The sequence below is a fragment of the Octopus sinensis genome, linkage group LG24 (genome assembly GCF_006345805.1).
Source record: "Octopus sinensis linkage group LG24, ASM634580v1, whole genome shotgun sequence".
Lineage (NCBI taxonomy): Eukaryota > Metazoa > Mollusca > Cephalopoda > Octopoda > Octopodidae > Octopus > Octopus sinensis.
This window is the reverse complement of record NC_043020.1, coordinates 2,882,724-2,897,723: the sequence shown is the minus strand read 5'-3', so window position 1 is coordinate 2,897,723 and position 15,000 is coordinate 2,882,724. Positions and strand designations below refer to the sequence as shown.

Sequence of the window (15,000 nt, the reverse complement as noted above, 5' to 3'; positions counted from 1 at the left end):
TTCTTAATCGCACAGCCATGCCTCCATCAATACACTCCCACATGTACGATTATGTACACCATTTGAAAAATGTGTGCAAGTGTGATAAGAAGCTTGCATCCTAACCACATGGTTCTGAGTTCAGTCCCATTGTGTGGAACCTTGGGCAAGTGTCTCCTACTATAGCTATGGACCGATCAAAACTGAAAGAAGCCCATCATATGTGTAGATATATAAATATATATATATAATTATCTGAGGGAATATTATTCCTAACTTACAGGGAAAAATTCAATTTAGAAATACTATATCAAATTTCACAAAATATATATATAAAAATTAGAGAAAACCACCTTTTATCAATTCAAAATGAACAATTAAATTACACCATCTAGAAAATTACATATAATAGAAATATTAAAAATAAAATAACAATATACTGATGATTAAGTAAATTGCAAAATAATAATAAAAACGTATATATTTGGTATATATATATATATATAAATTAAATTAGAGATAAAACCACTATTAGGCAAATCAAACCAAAACTTAAAAATAAATATAATTAATATACAAAATATATAAAATTTAAAATTAGATTATTTAAATTTAAAATTTATATTATTTATAAATTTTTATATTTTTTAAATTTTAAATTTATAAATTTTTAAACTTTTAATTTTTTAATATTTATATTTATTTAATTTATATATATATATATATATATATATAGTGTGTGTGTTGTGTGTGTCTTTGTGCTTGTTCTCCACCCCTACTGCTTGACAACCAGTGTTGGTATGTTTACATCCCCATAATTTTACCAATTCAGCAAAAGAGACGTAAAGAATAAGTATGAGACTTACAAAAAAGTTCTGGGGTCAATCTATTCGGCTAAAATTCTTCAAGGCAGTGCCCCAGCATGGCCACCTTCTAATGGCTAAATAAATAAAAGATAAAAGCTATATATATCACCATATGGAATTTCACACACACACATGCACGCACACACACACACACACACACACATAGCCGTGTATGTGTTTTTTAGCATCTTAAATGTCAGAAGATGTGATTGAGTTCAAATTCCCATCTGTTTCACGTCACTTCCAATTCCGTTTAAATTTCTCTTGTACAACTGGGAGTGCCACGAGATAATCTACATGTCTTAAAGTTACCACCACCACTGCCACCATCGCCGCCACCACCACCTCCACCTCCATCGCCACCACTATCATCATCATCATCATCATAAAGGAAATAACTTTGTCGCAAACTACCAACTGAGTTACTTGATCCTACTTTGAAAATAAATATCTTTTCTCAAAAATCATTTGTGTTTAATTTGAATGATTTGAAAACTGTGTTGTTTTAAGAGGCATAATTGTCACACAATCTCGTTTCTTTATTTTACCTCCCATGGATAAAAGACTACAGAGGTTATTATTTATAAAATCATTAAAAAGTGTAACCAGCTGTTGTTTTGGGGAGCAGGCATGGTTACACAGGCATTTGAAACAATTTGGGAAAGCAGGCAGCAGGCTTTCATTATTTCAGATGTTGTCAAAAGTAGATATAGATGGCCTCACACAAATCCCACCCTTGGCCTAGCGGAAACATCCAGGATGTGACAGTTGGGGAGAAAGTGAGAGAGAGGGCTGCATCGGCACCTGGAGGGTACTTATTACAGCTAAGCAGACTGAAGCGACAAAAAATGAAGAGTCTTGCTCAAGAACACAATACACTACCCAGCCCAAGAATTGAACCTTATGACATTATAACTATGAATCAAACACCTAAACCACTGGGCCACGTGGCTTCACAATAACATTATTAGAGAATAATATAAAAACTAAGCAATAATAAATCTCCGAACGAGATGTAAACAGTAACCACTTGACAACGTAAAGTATACTAGCCATCTCAATATGGCTAACCACTAAGGGTGGGTGTTACTGTAGCTTTTAGCCCCAGGAGATCATCGTCTCCAGCTGGCTTTAGACACACTTTCTGTGCCCTTATGTTATTTGCAAAGGGAGGTCATCCCTCCCTCGCAAACCTAAGCGATATGCACGGACTGCAGTTTCGAGGTAATTTGCCTCTTGTCAACGTACGGTAATCACCAGTTTACGATGAAAGGAAGACCCGTTTGCAAATACTTATAGGTTTTTCTGGTAACTTCTGTCACTGATTTCGAAAAACTGTCTGCAAGCCATAGTGATATGGCTAGTATACTTTACGTACAATATAAAAACTGTTTTGTAGAAAATAACATAATGTAGAACAGAGTCAATTATTCATTGCAAGATACTCTACATATTAAAACTAATCAAACCTGTGCAATATTTGGGGAGTGATAAATACAATTTACTTATTTTCCTGTTATTTTGACATTTTTATTGATATCCTCAAACTCTTATTAGTAACTTTAATCACGTACGTTTTTCAACAATACCTCCAATTGGAAAAAAATCAAATATTCATACATAAAAACCAAAATGTAATCATCACAAAGTTTACTAAAACCCCTGCTGTTCTTATTGATGGCACAGGTACCCTAGTTGCCGAATAATTCCTATTAAGATCTTACGAGAGCTAAATCCCTTGCTTGTTGTTTTTCGCCTCTATAGGGAGTTTCTGTCAATTAATTTCGGGGTTAATCTCAGGCCATTAAAGTATATAAGGTCCTACCATATTTGTCTTAAAATTCAAGACCCTTTATGAAGCAAAGTTGGCATGGTTACCAGTTTAGTTCCCAACAGGTTGACCATGGAGAGATTGTGAGTTCAAATTCCACCAAGGTCATCTTTGCCTTTCATCCTTTCATGGTCAATAAAGTAAGTACCAGTTGGTCACTGGGGTCAATGTAATTGACTTACCCTCTTACCCAAAACTGCTGAACTTGTGCAAAAATGTGAAATCAATATAAACATAGTGTTTAAGACGACGAGCTGGCAGAATCGTTAGCATGCTGGGCAAAATGCTTTGTGGTATTTCATCCATCTTTAGATTCTGAGTTCAAATTGCTACATAATTCAAAATGAATGTGAAACGACATCATACAAGGTAAATGAGTTTACATACGCAAGGATGAATTATGATGTTGTTGTCAATGTTAGATGCAGTAAGGGCTGATATCAGCGGTGAAGAATTTCACTGTCAGAACATAAAGAAAGCAAGCAAATAATTTCTTGGTGCAAATGCAAGCTACACTCCCTAAGTGGAGAAAACTGATCTATTTAAGGAAATTGCTGGGCTCCATTGCAATAGGTAGAAACTCCAAGTAAAATATGGCCTGGCCCATGGTACAAGCATGAACGTCAAACTTCAAAAAGTAGTCAACCATTTAATGGTTTTAGTAAATTTATGCAGAAAAAGTAAGCATATAAGTCCAGTATAAATAAAAGCCAACTTCATTATATTTTTTCTGTAAAAACTTATTCTGACATTAAATGGGTCAACTTCCCATACATCATTTTTCAACAAAAAACAATTTCTGTAAAAATTCTGGAAATGATCTACTCATGTAATTTATGCACCCACTAAAGTTTATTTTTGTTTTTGCAAAAAAAATGTGCATAGATTACAAAATTGCATGGGTTTTTATGGCATATATATATACACACACACATATATATGTAGAACAGGTTTCTTTAAGTTTCCATCTACCAAATCCACTCACAAGGCTCTGGTTGGTCTGAGGCTATAGTAGAAGACACTTGCCCAAGGTGCCATGCAGTGGGACTGAACCCGGAACCATGTGGTTGGGAAGCAAGCTTTTTACCATACAGTCACTCCTGCACTTATACATATATATATATATTATTTCTTTACCTTTTACTTGTTTCAGTCTTAGACAAGAGCACCACCTCAAATGGTATTAGTTCAATGGATCAACCCCAGTATAAACCTGGTACTTATTCCACCAGTTTCTTTCACAGAACACCTAATTTATGGGGAGACAGGTTTCTTTCATTTTTTAATGATCAAATCCACTCACTGTAGCCACTCACTTGCCCACGATGCCACATCGTAGAAGTGAACTCAGAACCATGTGGTTGCAAAGCAAACTTCTTACCACAGTCATACCTGTTCTTATATATATATATATATAAAGCACCATCCATATGTGGTCGATGCCAGTGCTTCCGTGTCGGTGGCACGTAAAAAGCACCAACCAATCATGGCCATTGCCAGCCTCCCCTGGCACGTAAAAAGCACCCACTACACTCACAGAGTAGTTGGCGTTAGGAAGGGCATCCAGCTGTAGAAACACTGCCAGATCAGACTGGAGCCTGGTGCAGCCTCCTGGCTTCCCAGACCCCCGTCCAACCGATGCTAGCATGGAAAACAGACATTAAACAATGATGATGATGATGATATATATATATATATATATATATATATATATATATATATAAACACTAAACAATGAGGATGAGTGTTCAGCATTGCCTTGGTGGATAAATATTCTTTATTTATGGATTAAGTCTACCATTGGTTTCATGTAAAGGAAGCCATTAATAATTATCAAAACTATTACGTGGAACATTAATGTTTGTCTCCATTTTGGATTAAAACACACACACATGCCTTTATACACTGATCTACTTTTCGAAAAAAACAATATTTATTCCTTCGAATCCAGATAATTTTTCACTGAATGATGGCAACATCTGCCTGCACATACTTTAGTAAAATAAATTGGATCCACACAAATGGAAACAAACGGTGGTCATTTCCATAAAACAGCAACAATTTTACTGTCCTAGATTATTAGGGAAGTGCCCAATAAAAGTGTTATTAAGGGTCAAAAACGTGACTTAACATTAAATGAGAAGTCCACCATCGTCTCAGAGCTTAGAAAAACAAAAATGACATTGGAAATATCAAAGATCCTGGGAAGAGATCATCAAACAGTGAAGAAATCTGTGGAGTCTTCTGCTGTCTGTTCGAGGGCTGACAAGGGTAAATCAAGGGGTGTTTCCAGGCACACCCTGTCATGTATAATGAGGGAAAGTGTGAAGAACACGTGTCTGCCTAGTCAAGAATTGTTCAAACATTGTGGTAGGGAAGACATTTTGAAATCTACCAGGTGTCGCTTCTTGAAGCAGGTAGTCAAGAACGGAAAACCTGTTACAAGGTCTCTCCCCCCTCCCCTCTGAAAGCTGTTCATAAGCAAAATAGAGTGAAATGGACAGAAGACTACATGAAGACAGATTTTTCAAAAGTCCTCGTTACTGAAAAATGCCATGCTACCCTAGATGGACCGGATGGTTGGAGTGAGAGAGGGATTATATATATATATACCCAAGTGAGTACATCAATGTGAAACAAGGTAGATACAAAACAGTACTCGGATACCAGAGTTAGAGTAATAGGCTTTATCACAAAAGAGCTGCTACTCAGAGTTACACATTCCTGTTCATTGGGCAGTTGTGATCACAACTGCCCAATGAATGGGAATGGGAAAATCTGAGTAGCAGTTTTTTTTTGTGATATTTTTGTAATGTCTCTGCAGCTTTAATATTAAAGTATAGATGCAGTAATCCCTCACCACATCACAATTCACCTGCCGTGGTTTATTATTCAAGTTTACATCAATTCCTCCATGGTGTTGTTTTGCAGTTATAATAACATAAATATATAAAAGTCATAAAAATAATTGCAAAAAACATACTGTACAGTGCTGTTTCTATTTCATGGATTTTCACTTACCATGGGGGGGGGGAACATAACACCCGCGATAGTCGAGGGATTACTGTATATATCATCATCATCATCATTTAATGTCTGCTTTCCATGCTAGCATGGGTTGGACGATTTGACTGAGGTCTGGCGAACCAGATGGCTGCACCAGACTCCAATCTGATCTGGCAGAGTTTCTACAGCTGGATGCCCTTCCTAATGCCAACCACTCCGAGAGTGTAGTGGGTGCTTTTATGTGCCACTGGCACGAGGGCCAGTCAGGTGGTACTGGCAGTGGATACACCTAAATGGTGCTTTTTATGTGCCACCTGCACAGGAGCCAGTCCAGCGGAACTGGCAAAGACCCTGCTCAAATGTTTTTTCCCGTACCACCAGTGCCAGTAAGGCAACGCAGGTAACGATCACGCTCGAACGGTGCTTTTACGTGCCATCAGCACAGAGGCCAGCTTATACAAACATACACACCTCATCATCATTTAATATCTATTTTCCATGCAGACATGGGCTGGCTAGCTGGCTTGACAGGGACTGGCAGGCCTGGGGCCACACCAAGTCACATGGTCTGTTTTGGCTTAGTTTCTAGAGATGGAGGTCCTTTCTAACACCAACCACTTTACAGAATGTACTGGGTGCTTTTTACATGGCACCTTAGTTTTAGGATATCAACCCTGTTGAGGTGGGCAGGTTTTCTTGAGTACAGCAATGTACCACATATCTCAACCCTCTAATACACGCAGAGGCAGTAACACTACCGACATAACCACCACCTCCAGTGGCACCACCACCAACAGCCCCAGCTACAGTACCACCAGAATGAATACCATCGGTAGCACCACCAGCAACAACAACAGCAATGGTAGGCATGACACTGACTTTACACATCCAAGGAAATACATTGGATGCAAGGGAACTTCCTTTAAGAAACACCTTTCCAATCACAGATCCTCTTTCAGGGTCCCAGAAAGGAGATACGTAACATCGCTGGCCAGCCACATCTGGAAACTGAAGGAAGATGGAATTCCATACTCAACATCATGGAAAATCCTCCACTGTCCGGGTCTGTATATAAACGGAACAAAACACTGCAAGCTATGCATAGCCGAAAGCACAGAAACCCTGAAAAACTTGGACATACCAGGGGCCATACTGAACTCTAGAAATGAGATTTTCGGGCTGTGCTTGCATTTCACGAGTTTCCTGTGAGCATTTTGGGAACTGCATAATAGCCATAATAGCAATAATAGTGGTATTAGTGTTAATTACACCACAGCTGGAAATTGATTGCTGATGGGAGTGGGAGATAACCCCCTACCCTCATGGTCAACAGGTGGCATGGCTGAAGGAGGACAACATGGCCGGAAGCCGATGACCAACACCAAAGGGAGATAATCCCAATTGTTTATATCTGTATTGTTTCCCCTCTGTATATTTTAACGAGGCCATAGGCCAACAGGTCTAAGGGTCTGAAGATATGCCATAAAGGTACCCTTTTTGATGAGAAACCCAAGGTAATCTTATAAACTGGCCTTCACCAGTAATTAAATAGTCCCCTCTACTACTTGGAGTGTGCTTCTTCTCTGGATTTATGTTTTTCTAAAACGACCTATATATATAATATATATATATATATGAATAAAACAAGTCAAAAATAGAAAATGCTAAGATAATTTTATAGTGAACCTTTCAGTACCGGTTTCGGTCATTTTGAGACCTTTTCAACTGTAACGATTAAATAATTAAATTTAGAAAAATTAGAAGAAAAGTTTTTTTAAAGGAATATTTCTATAGTAGTGTTCAGATATAAGTGGCATTCTGCCTTTCTCTGACTCCTTTGTTTGCACTTGTGTGTTCGAGGTCGTTGTGAGTTCTTGGTAGGGTAGGAGAAGCAGAAGGCTGATGTGGAGAGGGGGTGGGGAAATCTGGGAATGCCTTGATGGTCGTATTTATATATATATATATATATACATGCTGGGGCACTGCCTTGAGGAATTTTTAGCTGAATGAATTGAGCCCAGTACTTATTCTATTGGTTTCTTTTACTGAACCACTAAGTCATGGGGATGTAAATACACCAACACCAGTTGTCTAGTGGTGATGGAGACAATACTGACAAAGACACAGACACACATATAACGGATTCCTTTATTTTTGGTCCACTAAATTCGATCGCAAGGCTTCAGGTGACCTGAAGCTATAGTAGAAGACATTTGCCCCAGGTACCACACAGTGGAACTGAACCCAGAACCATGTGGCTGGAAAGCAAACTTCTCATCACACAGCTGCACCATTTGAACATAGACTCAACATATAAATGGAGATGTGTGTTTTTGAGTGCACAGGTTACTTTGCGTGTGTGAGTATGCATGAGAGCCTGTATGTATGATGTGTGTCAATGTTTGTATGTGTATGTGCAAGAAGACCTATGTGTATGTTGCTATGCATGCACGTGCGGTTGCTTGCTTATCTATGTATCTATGTGTGAATGTGAATGTGTATATGTATGCTTGTATAGATTTTTTTAAGATTAACATCTAAATTGAAGCATTCATTGAGCCACGCACACACACACACACACACAGAGTCATGCATGCACATACACACAAACACATACATACATACATATGCATATATTAATGAGAATGTTGGAGTGTGCATGTATTAATGTGTGTGTGTGTGTGTGTGTGTGTGTGGTTCAATTTTTATGTTAATCTTTAGAAATCTATACTTGTACACAGACAGACACAAACACGTGTGTGCATGTATGTATATATATGTATATCTATGTGTGTGTATGTTTTAGAATGCTCACGTATTAGTGTGTGTATGTGTGTGTGTGTGTATTTTGCTTGTTTAAAGAATTTCTTCCAGGCAACCAAGTGCTGCTCCTTCTGCTAAATACCATATGGTATTTTGACAATCCATTCTCTAATTCCATACCCCATACTCACCCCCCCACACACACCACCACCATCGTTTCTACATCTCAAGTTCTACTCCCAAACTTCTAAAGTTACCGAATGGTTTTCAAGATATCACTTCTGATATTTCTTTGATTCCAATTGACTTCAGATTTCTCGCTTTCTCCCCCACCTCCTTCTCTCTCTCTTTTTCCCTCACACACACACACACTAACACACACAAAATACATTCATACCTCCATATTTATACATACGATGCATATATATATATATAGATATATATTTACATATATATATATATATACACGCATGCATGTGTGGATGTTTGTGGAGAGAAAGAGAATACGTAAACATATAAAAATATATGCATTTAATCTATATAAATGTAAAACGTGGACAGACAGACACACACGCACACGCATCCGGGGTATGCTACTGTAATTGTAAAGTTTTCTTTGCAACTCCATAGTTCTGATCTCACCAGGGGACATCTTGGACAAATATCTCCTGACCCAGTGACTGAAGTTTCATAGATGGAAACGGATAAAATATATCGCGTGTCTGTGTGTGCATCTATATATACATATATGTGTGTATGTATATATATATATATATATATATATATATATATATACATACACACACACACACACAGTATATAGACTTGTGCTATGTTTGTGGCCATAAAGGGGTTTGACTCTTGTTTCTAGCAATATACGTGCCACCTGGTATCCTGTGTCACAATTAGTGACAATTGAATCCTTCCTTTTTTGGTTTTACATTGCATCTAGCCACCTTTATTATTATTATTATTATTATTATATATATACATACACACACACATACATACATAAGTGTGTGTGTTTGCACACACATGTGTATAGGTGTATACATCATCATCATCTCATTTAATGTCTGTTTTTCCATGCTGGTGTGGGTTGGACAGTTTGAATGGATTGGTGAGGCCAAGGGCTGCACCTGGTCCCATTGTCTGTTCCTTTGTCATTTCTTTCATAAGGGCTCAGTGTTTTGAGATCAGCCTTCAATACTTTGTCCCCTGGGTCTTCCTGGGTCTCCATCTTCCATTCACTTTAAGCGATCACACACACACGTATAAAGATCAAAATTCAAGTGAATCAGGCACTTAAATGGTAAAGTACCGGGTCAGGTTGAAAAGTAAAATGTGTGCACAACAAAAATAGATGAATATAAATGCCGACACCGAAGTACAGTCAGAAAGATTTTCTGCTTATACATATAATTAACTGCAGCCGACTGAGTAGATCAATAGCCCTGGGGCTAATCAAGAAATGCACATTGTAATAAATGTATGGTCCATAATACACTTTGGATCTACGCAAGGAGCAGGTTCCGAGAGAGGTGTAGGAGTGGCTATAGGCACAGGAGTGGCTGTGTGGTAAGTAGCTTGCTTACCAACTGCACGGTTCCAGGTTCAGTCCCACTGCATGACACCTTGGACAAGTGTCTTCTACTATAGCCTCTGGCTGACCAAAGCCTTGTGAGTGGATTTGGTAGACAGAAACTGAAAGAAGCAAGTTGTATATATGAATATATATATATATATATATATGTGTGTGTGTGTGTATATGTTTGTGTGTCTGTGTTGTCCCCCAACATCGCTTGACAACCGATGCTGGTGTGTTTACGTCCCCATAACTTAGCGGTTCGGCAAAAGAGACGACCAATAGAATAAGTACTGGGCTTACAAAGAATATGTCCTGGGGTCGATTTGGTCGACTAAAGGTGGTGCTCCAGCATGGCCGCAGTCAAATGACTGAAACAAGTAAAAGTGTAAAAGAGAGAGTAAAGAGTATATATACAGTCAACAGATGAGATCCAGAGATACTTGGTATAGAAAATACTAGACTCAAACTTAGCCTCTGATATCTTTATGAGGGAGGAGGCGGAGGAGGAGGAGGAGGAGGAATACGTATATCTACATGTGTGTGTGTGCATGTGTGTTTGTGTCCCCTTGTCTTTGACATTGCAGGATAGTTGTAATTGGGCTTCACTGCCATGCAGCATAGTGCCTTTCATTTCCAATCTTCCATGAAGACATGTCTGGCCACCATGGGGAAATATTCCTTTACTTGGAAACAGATGAGTGTTAGCCACAGGAAGGGCATCTGTCCATGGAAAATCTGCCTTTTGTCACATGCAAGTATGAAAAAGTGAATGCTCTAATTATGATGATATATTTGCGTATTTATAAAAAATATTACATAAATATATCTGGTATATATGTGGGTGTGATGTATAAGATTTCTTTAAAAAAAAAATTGAAATCACACAAACACACCAGTGTATATATAAATACATGTTTATATACATGAGTGTGTGTGTGAGAGAGTGTGTGTGTGTGTGTATGTCATGTTTCAATTTAGTTGTTGATATTTATTTTTCAATTCCAAGAAAAACTAATTTTCAATAACCTGATTCTTCTGTATTAAGAAATAAGTAAACATTTTACATGCACAGCACAAACACACACAGACTCATGGACACACACAGACACATGGACACAGACACATGGACACACAGACATACACGGGTACACACACAGACACATGGACACACGAACACAGACACATGGACACACACACATGCATGCACACACAGACATACACGCGTGCGCACACACACACACATGGACACACAGACACACACACATGCATGCACACAGACATACACGTGTGCGCACGCACACACACGGACACACAGACACATGAACACACAGACACATGGACACACACACACGCATATACATTATCATCATCATAGTTTTAACATCTTTTTCATGCTTGCATGGTCACAAAGAATTTGTTGAGGCAATTTTCTACAGCTGGGTACCTTTCCTGTTGCTAACCCTCATCTGTTTTCAAGAAAGTTAATGTTTCCCAACAACTAGGCATGTTTTTCACAGAAGACTGGAAACAAACAACCTCACTTGTATAACAGTGATGCTCATTTACAGCCATCACGTGATGTCAAGACAAGGGTGTATACATACCCATACACAGATATATTTGTTTTATTTTGTTTGTATGTTTATATTTGTCGTGTTTGTTTTCCTCACTGTCCCCTATTCATTTGCTATTCCCAGCAACTTCTCCCAGCTGAAGCCACCAAAGGTGAACAAAATTATCATTAAAGGTGTGAAACTGTAAGGATCTTTTGGATGATAACTGACGAATAATTTACTTCCGAAAACACGGGTGTTTTGCTCATCATCCTTAAACCTTATTCAGGACCTTTTGAGCAAGATGGGCTACTCGACCTGAAGAAAATTCTAACTGGGCCCCACCTGCAAGATCATGTGCTGTTTATCTTGATATGAAATCACCATGTCGCACACATATGATTGTGATGCATGTGCCTAGTGTACCCTTATCAGACGGGTAGTCATGATGGGTATACTGGGCCTCGTATATTTTATCCCAGTGTCACTTTGATGGCATGAACTGCTCTCTCTCACTCAATAATAATAATAATAATATAATACAGCTGTTTTTTTTTCTCATCAATAAAGAGAAGAGGTAGTGCATACCAATGATTTCACTAGTATTGGAAGGGCGGGGTGCATGGCACCTTGAGCAAACGTCTTCTACCATAGCCCCAGGCCAACCAAAACCCTGTGAGCGGATTTGGTAGATTGAAACTGAGAGAATCCTGTTTTATGTATATATATGTGTATGTGTGTGCACGCACGTGCATGTATGTGTGTGTGTGTGTACCCTTGTCTAGACATCACATGGTCGTTGCAAATGAGTATCATCATCCTCATCCATGGTTGTCGATTTCGGGTCGTTTGTGAAAGAACATGTCTGGCCCTTGGGGAAATATTTACTTCACTCAGAAACAAGTGAGGTTTGGTGACAGTAAGGGCATCCGGTTGTAAAAATAAATCTGCATCAACAAATTCCGTCTGACCCATGAAAGCCTGGAAAATGATGAGGATGAAGTGTCTTTAGTTCCCACTGCTTTGCTTAGAAAGCTGAAATGAATTCGAAGGATCTCTGTCAAAACCCTATTTCTTAAGGACTCACTGCCCTGTGTGTCTTGTCACTGATTCACATGCGTGTAGCATACAGATACAGTGACAGAGGCACATTTAGGTAATATATAGACACACATACACACTTGTACAATTATACATAGACTGTCAGATACACACACACACACACACACACACACACAGAGTCAGTCTCACACATACATGCACACATGCGCATTCACTATCTTCACATTAAAAATTCTATTTTTCTCTTAAGCATAGTCTCTCTCTCTCTCTCTCTCTCTCTCTCCCCCTCCATTCACACACACACTCTCTCTCTCTCACACACACACTTGCATTATCCATCTTTTTTTTTATTCCTTTTTCTTCCTATTAAATGCATCTCCCTACCACTCTTTCACTTCCTTTCTCTCTCTCTCTCACACACACACACACGCACACACACACACATAGATGCAACCCACCACCACCTCTACCCCACCACCACCTCTACCCCACCACCACCTCTACCCCAAAAATCAGGTTGATAAATAGACAAGATCTCCAGACAAAATTTATCATTTTTATTATTTTTTACTTATTCAGCTTATATATTTTTTATTTTGTTGATTTAATTAGTGTATCTTATTTGTATTTATATATTGTTTATTCATATTTAAATGTTGATGAATACTTATCTCAGCTTCAACAAACTGTCTACCACACACACACACACACACGTCTCGCAGGACTTGTTCTACTCTGCTGCGTTGCCGGGTGCTACAGTGGGCCATTGTAAAACTAGACATGTCTGTGTGTCTATTTATCTCTTCTCCTTTATATCTTTTACTTGTTTCAGTCCACGCTGGAGCAACACCTTGAAATGTTTTAGTTGAACAAATCAACCCAAATATTTGCATTTTTTTTTTGTTAAACCGGTCTCTTATTCCATTAGTCTCTTTTGCCAAGTTAAGTCACGGGGGTCATAAACAAACCAACACTGGTTGCCAAGCACAAACACACAATGGGCTTCTTTCAGTTTCCGTCTAACAAATCCACTGACATCGTTTTTAGTTGGCCCAGGGCTGTAGGAGAAAACTCTTGCACAAAGTGACACACAGTGGAAGTGAACTCAGAGCGACATGGTTGAGAAACAAACTCCTTACCACACAGCTGACTTGTGTGCATGCGTGTGTGTGTGTGTGCATGGGTGTGCGCATGTGATAGTGTGTGCATATATTTGTAAGTGTATTTGCATATATATATATGTGGGTGGCATCCAACCATAAAAGCTGTGCCAAAACAGACAGTGGAACCCAGTGCATCGTCTGGCTTGCCAGTTCCTGTCCAACCCATACCAGCATGGATGATGATGATGATGATAGGAAAAAGTATGATAAATGCATGATGCAGTTCATACCATTTGCTCCCAACACATGTCTTTGCCATTGTGGATATTTGCATCATCTGCAGTGAGTGTTCAGAGTGCAATTGAATGCAGATGCACAAAAGTTCATTAGCGAAAGACTTTACATTATGTTGACACAGATCATCCTTTTTCCTACACTTGCTCTGTAAATCCTAACCCCTAACACAGCCAAGTCATAACCCCACAGGCAGGGTGCTCCTGTGCTTGGTTTTTTCCCCAAGTGTTGCAGTTGATCTGAAAGCATTTCAGTGAGGTTCTGAGTGCATTGTTGACCTGCTTTTTTTCTGCCCACCCTGTGTGCACTTGCCTTCTATCAATTCAGTGTAAAACTGTCCTTTGGGCACATGTGTGTGTGTGTGTGCGTATGTGTATATGTGTTTGTGTGTATATATATATATATATATATATATATATATAGGGAGAGTTTACGGAAAGACAAAAGACGAAGACAGGTGGTGAACAAAACAAACAGATGTATTAGTATAACGCTCAGGAATAGAAAAAGTCTTTTATGTTTCGAGCCTACGCTCTTCTACAGAAAGGGACACAGAGCAAAACAAGGAGAGAAAAGAAAAATGTGTGTAGTGGCTAACGATCTATATATTTATAAAAGACAGAAGATGGAAGATTTGAGAATCTTTACGAATCACTACAATTGTTTCGACACATCTAGCATTGATCCCTCATGGCTGGGATATTTAACAACTGGTTCGCACCCAATGGTGCAGATGTGTCTCTTCAGGTGAAAAATAGATATAACTCACTAAATAACAGTTCCACAATGTATCTTCTCATTTCATATAAATATATACGTGTGTATTTAAATATATATATATATATATATATATATATATATATATATGTACATATTTATGTGTGTGTGTATGTATACAAAGACACACGTAGTATTTCTTATGTATATACTTGTACACACACACACATACCTACAT

At 38.5% G+C, this 15,000-nt stretch overlaps 1 protein-coding gene and 1 long non-coding RNA gene across 4 annotated transcripts in view; one reads left to right on the top strand and one right to left on the bottom strand.

Moving 5' to 3' along the window:
* LOC115223843 (fibulin-1) overlaps positions 1–15,000 on the top strand; it is an 80,767-nt gene that overhangs the window by 12,563 nt on the left and 53,204 nt on the right. The window lies entirely within an intron of this gene.
* The window catches only part of LOC118767798, a 62,494-nt gene that overhangs the window by 23,694 nt on the left and 23,800 nt on the right, over positions 1–15,000 (bottom strand). Inside the window, exon 3 of the long non-coding RNA XR_005003714.1 lies at positions 846–919. This is a non-coding gene — a long non-coding RNA (uncharacterized LOC118767798). The remainder of the gene's footprint in view (positions 1–845; positions 920–15,000) is intronic.